Below are 8413 nucleotides of genomic sequence, written 5' to 3' on the forward strand. Positions count from 1 at the left end.
GCTCATCGACCAACTTGAGTAATCAAGATATCGACTCTACAATCGATATAATTGAATCCTTAATGATACAATTTCTGAACAATCTTCAGGGGCGTAGCGAGGGCCCAAGCCATGGGGGGGTGAGATTCATTGAAATGCCCGATGAGTTCATGAATTGAAATTTAAAATTTATTGAATTGAAATTAAATTTAAAATTTACACAAATGCACTTAAAATTTACACAAATGCAATTAAAATTTACATTTAACATTGGGCTCAGAACTCATACAGACAATAAAGACTTCAGTTTTTATCTTATTTGGAAGATTGCAGTCACTACGAGATGAAAGAATGATACGAGCTCAACATGCCCATTGCACCAGGATGCTTGTACGTGTACATTTTTATAAAATATTTTTTTTTTTTAATTTTTAGAGCTAGTAATAAATACATTTTTCTTTTGAGGATTAAGGAATGAGGAATTGTTTCAGGATGTCAAATATGCCTTTAACACAATTTTGTATTTTTGGCTCATGCGCCCTGTTTGCTCAGCCCTGTTCCATTGGAGGTGGTAGTTTACTCGTGAGTAGAAATCTAGTACAACAACTACACATTCCTATCTCCTCGAGTAGAAGATTATATTTTAATTTCAGTACTAGATCTACTCATGAGTAAACTACCACCTCCAATGGAACGGGGCTAACGACAAATAACTCCATCTGTCGATAAAATAACTCCATCTAATTCGAAAATAAACAAAATACAAAAACAAAAACAAAAACGTGAGCAAAAGTAAAAGGAAGAAAACTTCTACAAGAAAATACGATTTCTCATTTGTTTTTTGTTGACAATAAAAAAATTATACCTACATTAATCATTTCTGTGTAAAAAAAAACAAAAGGCTTAAAAAGAGAAAGATGAAAAATGAAAACACACATTTGTCAACTGCGGGCAAAAGTCCTCGTAAGAATTCATATCAGGAAAAAATCTTTAAGAAACACAATTTGTTATTTATTATTTTAGTTCATTACAAATTGTTCACTTTTGATTATGAAATAAAAAAACAAAAAAGAAAACTAAATTCGTCAATAAAAAGTATACAAAATGTGTTTTCTTTTTGTGACAATGATGTGATGTTCAACTGAAGTTTAAGCAAAATATATTCTTAAGGCTTGGCCACACCGGAGGGTACGCGGTAGAGGTACAGGTAACGGTACGGGTATTTGTATGGAAAAAATTCCAAACTGACACATCAACGTTCGGGTGTGGAATTTTTTTAACACAAATATCGTTGCCGCTACCCGTACCGCTACCGCGTACCCTCCGGTGTGGCCAAGCCTTTAAGGCTTGGCCACACCCGAGGGTATGCGGTAGCGGTACGGGTAGCGGTAACGATATTTGTATGAAAAAAATTCCACATCTGAACGTTGATATGTCAGTTTGGAATTTTTTTCATACAAGTACCGTTACCTCTACCCGTACCGCTACCGCATACCCTCCGGTGTGGCCAAGCCTTTATTCAGGCTCTAAGCAACATAAAAACTCGTTTAGCTTATAAAGCCTCTATTAAACGTTGCATAAATATTATAAATAACAATTTTTTGTTTAAATATAAATATAAAGAGTACATAATGCTATGCACTGTCTATGATGAGTTTATAAATAGGGCTGTAACTGTTTTAAAAATGCCCATTTTTCTACAGCCTATAGCTTAGTTGAATTCTATCAACCTTATCTTTTGAGGAATATAGCAGCATCAACGAATTTAACCTTTCTTCACCCATGGTCATACGCAAATAATTGAGAACTCTTTTAAGTTTACTAAATGACCGCTCACAAGAAGCTGACGTCATAGGAACGGTAAACATGTAGTAACTAAACTAACTTGACGGCTAACGGAATTACATTTCTTAGTTTAAATACCTCTTTGGTAATATCGTCGAAATTTCAACAATTTTTCAATTTCAATTTTTCAAACAATTCAGATTAGTAGCATGCCACTTCTTCTTTAATAAAAATAGGATCCATTCTAATTCTATTGTGGCATTGGCTTTTAGAAGCGGGTATACAATTTTTTAAAAAAGGTTCAAAATGGTTAAATTATCTTTTACCCATGAAGTAAAAGTTTGAAGATCCATTTTGAACTCTTTCCTATAAAATGTTTCCAAATTAAAAATAGAAGCGGTTTCAGGATTTTTATCAATTCTCCTTGGAAACCGACGAGCTCCATGATGTTTCAAAAAATCATTTTCAGGATTAATATTTCATTTTTTAGCAAACGAAGATGAACTTTTTATTAATGCATTTAATTGAGTTTCATCATCGTTTATTTTTAGAAATGATTCTATTGTACTTTGAATCAACAATGACATTTTTGCAAAAATATAAAGAACTGATAAAATCAAAATCCAAGATTCTTTTCAGGGTTCGTATGGTAAATTGTTTTTCAGGATTCTTTAGTTAATTTGTATTTGTAGGTTCTATTTTATCAAAATGCTAAAGGAAAAGGATAAAATTCCAGTGTGAAGAATTTGAAACCATGATTGCAAGACACGGCACGAGCTAACCAGATGTTAAATACACCTACGTACGTCACAAAAATGATTTGGCGATTAATTTGTCGACTCAGCAAAATCGTTCCTCGTACGCAACACGAGCTAGCCAGATTTTAAATACATACACTTATGTACGTACAAAAAATAATTTGACGATACATTTTTTGCCGACTTGGAAAATCGTGGGGGGGGGGGGTTAGACACCCCCCACACCCCATTCTCGATACGCCCATGAACTCCATAGATATATTCTGAGACGTCTACCACGTCAACCCAATAATTTGCAACCAAAAAACAAGAATCACTCGAAATGTATAGATATATAAAACTTTTCTTAAAGTAATCGTATTGACTTTATTTTTTTGTCATTAGATTCAGCATTAAAAAATACCTTAAAAACATGTGTCATATGATGATATTTCACAAACAGTTTTGTTCACTATGTTTTTAAGCTTCACCCCCTTTTTCTTGTCCACGAAAAAACACCCTTCCATCCAACTTTTTTGTATAGACTTTTTTTATCCTTGGTTCTTATCCCAAAAGCAAACTTTTTGCCAAGTTTCGCGATTGTAACAATTATTTTATTTTTTAAATGCCTATTTTACCTGTACTATACACAAAAATGTTACAGGCATATGTTGTAAAAATGATGACCTCCGATCAATAGGTCGCGAGATATTTGCGAAAAAAAAATTAAAATCTATCACCTTCACAAAAATATCTACTTCATTTTAAATTCTCTGTTCCAATGTACTTCAAATGTTCAAATTCACAAAAAATAAGCCAAATCTACTTCTTTTTTCATAAAACCAAACATTTGACCAAAAATTTTTATGGAACAAGGTAGGTATGGAAATATATTTATACCGAAACATTTTGTTCGTTAATTTCCACTTACATATCTTTCCCTTTAAATTAAAACACATTTATTTCAACTCAATTTACTTTTATTATTCGATCAAACAAACACACTTCTTTTAAATCAATTTTATTTACAATAGTGCCTGGCTACACAGTGATTTTTCAATCGATTGAAAAATCACATGAGGTGGCTACACACTGTTGTGCCCAATCGCGTTCCACTTTTACATTTTCTAGGAACAAACGTCAAAAAGAGGAAAAATTTAGGAATGGAACTGTACTACCCACAGAAAATTCAGTTCGCTTCGTGAGCATCTTCCCCCTTCAATCCTACTCCCTCTTGCCTACAAACTCACTGCTTAGGCGATTGAAAAATCACCGTGTAGCCAGGCACATAGAGTTGGGCACTTTAGTTCATTTGAGTGATCGATCACTTTAGTTCAAATCACGATACTGAACTAGTTCTGAACTAGTTCATTTTAGTTCAATTTATTTTAATCACCCCGGTTTTGTTAGAATTAAAAACCAAGATTAGTTTGTTTATTATTATGTAAATTTATGTAAAAATTGACGCATTCTACATAATAAAACAAATACAACCTAAAAAACTGATATGTACATATTTTATTTTTTATTTCGTTCATATGTGCCTGGCTACACAGTGATTTTTCAATCGATTGAAAAATCACATGCGGTGGCTAAACACTGTTATGCCCAATCACGTTCCACTTTTAGATTTTCTAGGAACAAACGTCAAAAAGAGGAAAAATTTAGCAATGGAACTGTACTACCCTCAGAAAATTCAGTTCCCTTCATGAGCATCTTCCCCCTTCACTCCTCATCCCTCTTGCCAACAAATTCACTGCTTAGGCGATTGAAAAATCACCGTGTAGCCAGGCACTATAGTCTAGAAAAAGTTCGTTTTGCTTTCATTAAATCAAAATCATAGTAATGCAAGGACCAAAATGCTACTAGTTGTTTGTTCTTGCTCAGAAATAAGACTCAGTGGTGCTTGAAGAAGAAACGCTGATACTGGCACAAGCCAGTTCTTTCTAGCGCTATTTATTTTTGGAAAAAACTACAAAAATTGTTTTTTAAACGAAAAAATAAGCCTTCTGCATCATTATTTTTAATTTTGTGATCGGAAAAACTGTCACAAATCAGTTTGAAAATTTCACATTTTGACTTTTTGAAAAAAGTAGCCGTTGTAGTTATACCTTAAATCTTGAGGTAGAGCAGAAGAACTGATTTCGCTCCACAAAGAATTGGATGCAATTTCATATGCACTTTGGTTTCTGAACCCCTATTCTTTTAACGTCTGTCAGGTTAAAAGGGCGCTGTCGGCGTATAAGACAAGGATACAACGACCAAATTTGAAAATTCCCTATACAGATGGGACTTCCTTTCATCCAAAATATCAGCCATATTCTGCTATTCGATTCACGTGAATCGAAAGAATTTCTTCCTTTATCACGTCAAACTGACTTTAAAAAACTTCTAACTTTAGAAAGCAAAACGTTGTTTTCGTCTGTTTTAGAAATTCTAAAGAAAAAAAAATTAGCTAAGTTTAATTTTAACCCCCATTTAAACCCTTTTTATTTTCGACTTTCACGTGAATCGAATAGCAGAATAGGGCCGTATATTTATAAAAAATGTTAATGTAAGGTGAGCGCAAGTTGTTTTGTAATGTCATATTACGCCTGTCTAGGTTGCTGTTTAGTTCGTTAAAAAAAAATCTTATTCGCGAACTAAATTGAACTAAGTAAGTGAACTAAGTTCACTAGTTCACCAAAATGAACTAGTTCATTGAACTAGTTCGTTCGCGAACTACACAAGCCTACTTATTTGGATAAACACCCCTTCCTGTACTTCTTATTCAATGAGTGTGAATGAGAAATTTGAGTGAAGTTTTTGGAGGTTGAATGATTGAATGATGGAATTTGAACAAATGGAACATGAAACAGGTCGAATTGAATCGCAAAAACACAATGCCCTAAAGGCGATTACACTTTGCATTTTCTTTTTCGTTACTTTTTTTAAGGTAGTTGAGCGTAGTTAGAACGTTGTTCAACAATATCTAAATCAGGTTTAAAATATATCAAACAGGAGGTATATTATATGTTCCTGCGTATTTTGTCTTCTAAAAGTGTGGTTAATCGCAAGAAAACAACAACAAATACACAAAAAGGACGCTGTCGGCATATAAGACAAGGACCAAATTTTGTAACGTCCTATTACGACTGCTCTAGGTCGCTGTTTAGTTTGTTGAAAAAAATCTTTTTCGCTTTTCGCGAACTAAATTGTACTAAGTAAGTGAACTAAGTTCACTAGTTCACCAAGATGAAATAGTTCATTGAACTAGTTCGTTCGCGAACTACACAAGCCTAATTTACAACTTATTTCCAACATTTTGTACTGTACTCTTTCACTTTCAAAATTAAACAGTCTCTTTACCGTGTTTATACAAATTTTTCGAAATTCGAGAATGTCTTCGAAGGTTCTGGTCTTTGCTTCTCGAAACTTCCTGTCCAGGAGGGGGCTCTTCATACTTCCAGTCCAGTGGGATATTTTGGGATATTTAGCATTCAAGGGAATTTCTTAGGGATGTGTTCAGAGGGTAGGTAGTTTCATATTTATTAAAGGTGCCTCTACCTTTGCAGTAGGTAGACATTTATTTTAAAAGTAGTTCAGTAATTCATCGTTACAATATGGACTTTGAAAGAATTCAAATTTTTTGTTTTAGTTGTTTACTAATTAAATTATTTCACTTAGCCCTGATTTTTCAATCATCAGTTAGACTATCAGAGAAATAAATGTCAATATAAAAAAAACTTTTATTCCTAGTAATAAGCTCTACCTGAGATTTATCTGACTATTGAAAAATTGGCCCTTAAATAAATTTAGCACTGATTTTCAATCATCAGTTAGACTATCAAAAGAATTACGGCCATATTATTCACTAGTTTCAAAAGTACATCTGGATGTAAAGTAATTTAAATGTCAAAAATAAATTAAAATTCTTAATATTCACTATCACACAGAGAAAAAATAGTCATTTTTAACTATTTCTTAACTATTTTATAGTTAAAATCGGAATAACTATTTTGGATTTGGATTTATTTTTGACATTTGACAATTTTACATCAAAATGTATTTTTTAAACTAGTGAATAATAAGGCCGTAAATGTCAATATAAAAAAAAAAAAAATTAAAACCAGTTTTAATGATTAAAAACTTAATCTTCCCGACAAACAATTTTGGTTCCTTAAAGCTTTACAGATGCAATTGTTGCTTCTGTAAAGCATTATAGAAGCAAAATTGTTAGTAGGGTTGCTGGATATAGTTCACATTAGGTTTTTGTTTAAAAATCTATGTAAGTTGAGCTGAATATAAACAATAATTGCGTATTGACAAGGTGTCTCACGATAAGTCAACTGATGAGTCCAAGTGAGCTCCACCGGGACGAAACGCCAATTTTTTGTTTGGACTAAAGGCCATAAAAAGCTATAATAAATATAAAAAAAAACTTTCATTCCTGGAATAAGCTCTATCTCCCGACAAACAATTTTGGTTCTATAAAGCTTTACAGATGCAGTTGTTGCTTCTGTAAAGCATTATAGATGCAAAATTGTAAGTAGAGCTGACTAATGACAAATTGGCCCTTAATAGAATTAATTTTTTTAATACATAGATTTTAACCGAAAAAAGCTTATTATTATAGGTGTGTTTTTTATTACAACCGGTCTTAACTGGACAAAAAAAAACGCAGTCTGGGCTAAGCAATTTACATGTTAAATACAACAACACCTTAGCCCCTTGGGCTTAGTTGTTTAGCCCGGAGATTTCTCTGGGCTTAACTTTTTGAACAGTTTTAAATCTGTGCTACCAAACTAATTTGTTTATAGATTGCTTAGAATTTGTTTACAAACGTGAAAACTGACGTTTGAAAGGACAAAATGTATTTAACTAGTTTTGCTAGCATATATGTTTATATCTGTTTGTAAAACATACACGAAAAATACAAGAAAAAGACGAAAGCGAAAAATATGACAACTCTAAATTTTTGTTGTGTCTGCTGTTTTCGGAACATTAGGTGTGTTTTTTATTACAACCGGTCTTAACTGGACAAAAAAAACGCAGTCTGGGCTAAGCAATTTACATGTTAAATACAACAACACCTTAGCCCCTTGGGCTTAGTTGTTTAGCCCGGAGATTTCTCTGGGCTTAACTTTTTGAAGAGTTTTAAATCTGTGCTACCAAACTAATTTTTTCATAAATTGTTTAGAATTTGTTTAAAAACGTGAAAACTCACGTTTGGAAGGACAAAATGTATTAAAATAGTTTTGCTAGCATACATTTTTGTATCTCTTTGTAAAACATACATGCAAAATACAAGAAAATGACGAAACCGAAAAATATGACAACTCTAAATTTTTGTTGTGTCTGCTGTTTTCGGAACATTCAATATACAGTGCTGCCAAGATTTCAGGTTAAGCCCCGAGGCGTTTTTTTTGTCCAGTTAAGACCGGTGGTAATAAAAAACACACCTATTCAATATACAGTGCTGCCAAGATTTCAGGTTAAGCCCTGAGGCGTTTTTTTTGTCCAGTTAAGACCGGTGGTAATAAAAAACACACCTATTAGGTGTTAAAACAGCAGACACAACAAAAATTTAGAGTTGTCATATTTTTAACTTTCGTCTTTTTTTTGTATTTTTCATGTATGTTTTACAAACAGATATTAAAATGTATGCTAGCAAAACTAGTTAAATACATTTTGTCCTTCCAAACGTCAGTTTTCACGTTTGTAAGCAAATTCTAAACAATTTATAAAAAAATTAGTTTGGTAGCACAGATTTAAAACTGTTCAGAAAGTTAAGCCCAGAGAAATCTCCGGGCTAAACAACAAAGCCCAATGAGCTAAGGTGTTGTTGTATTTAACATGTAAATTGCTTAGCCCAGACTGCGTTTTTTTTGTCCAGTTAAGACCGGTTGTAATAAAAAACACACCTATTATCT

Source organism: Episyrphus balteatus, chromosome 3, assembly GCF_945859705.1.
Source record: "Episyrphus balteatus chromosome 3, idEpiBalt1.1, whole genome shotgun sequence".
Taxonomy (NCBI): Eukaryota; Metazoa; Arthropoda; class Insecta; order Diptera; family Syrphidae; genus Episyrphus; species Episyrphus balteatus.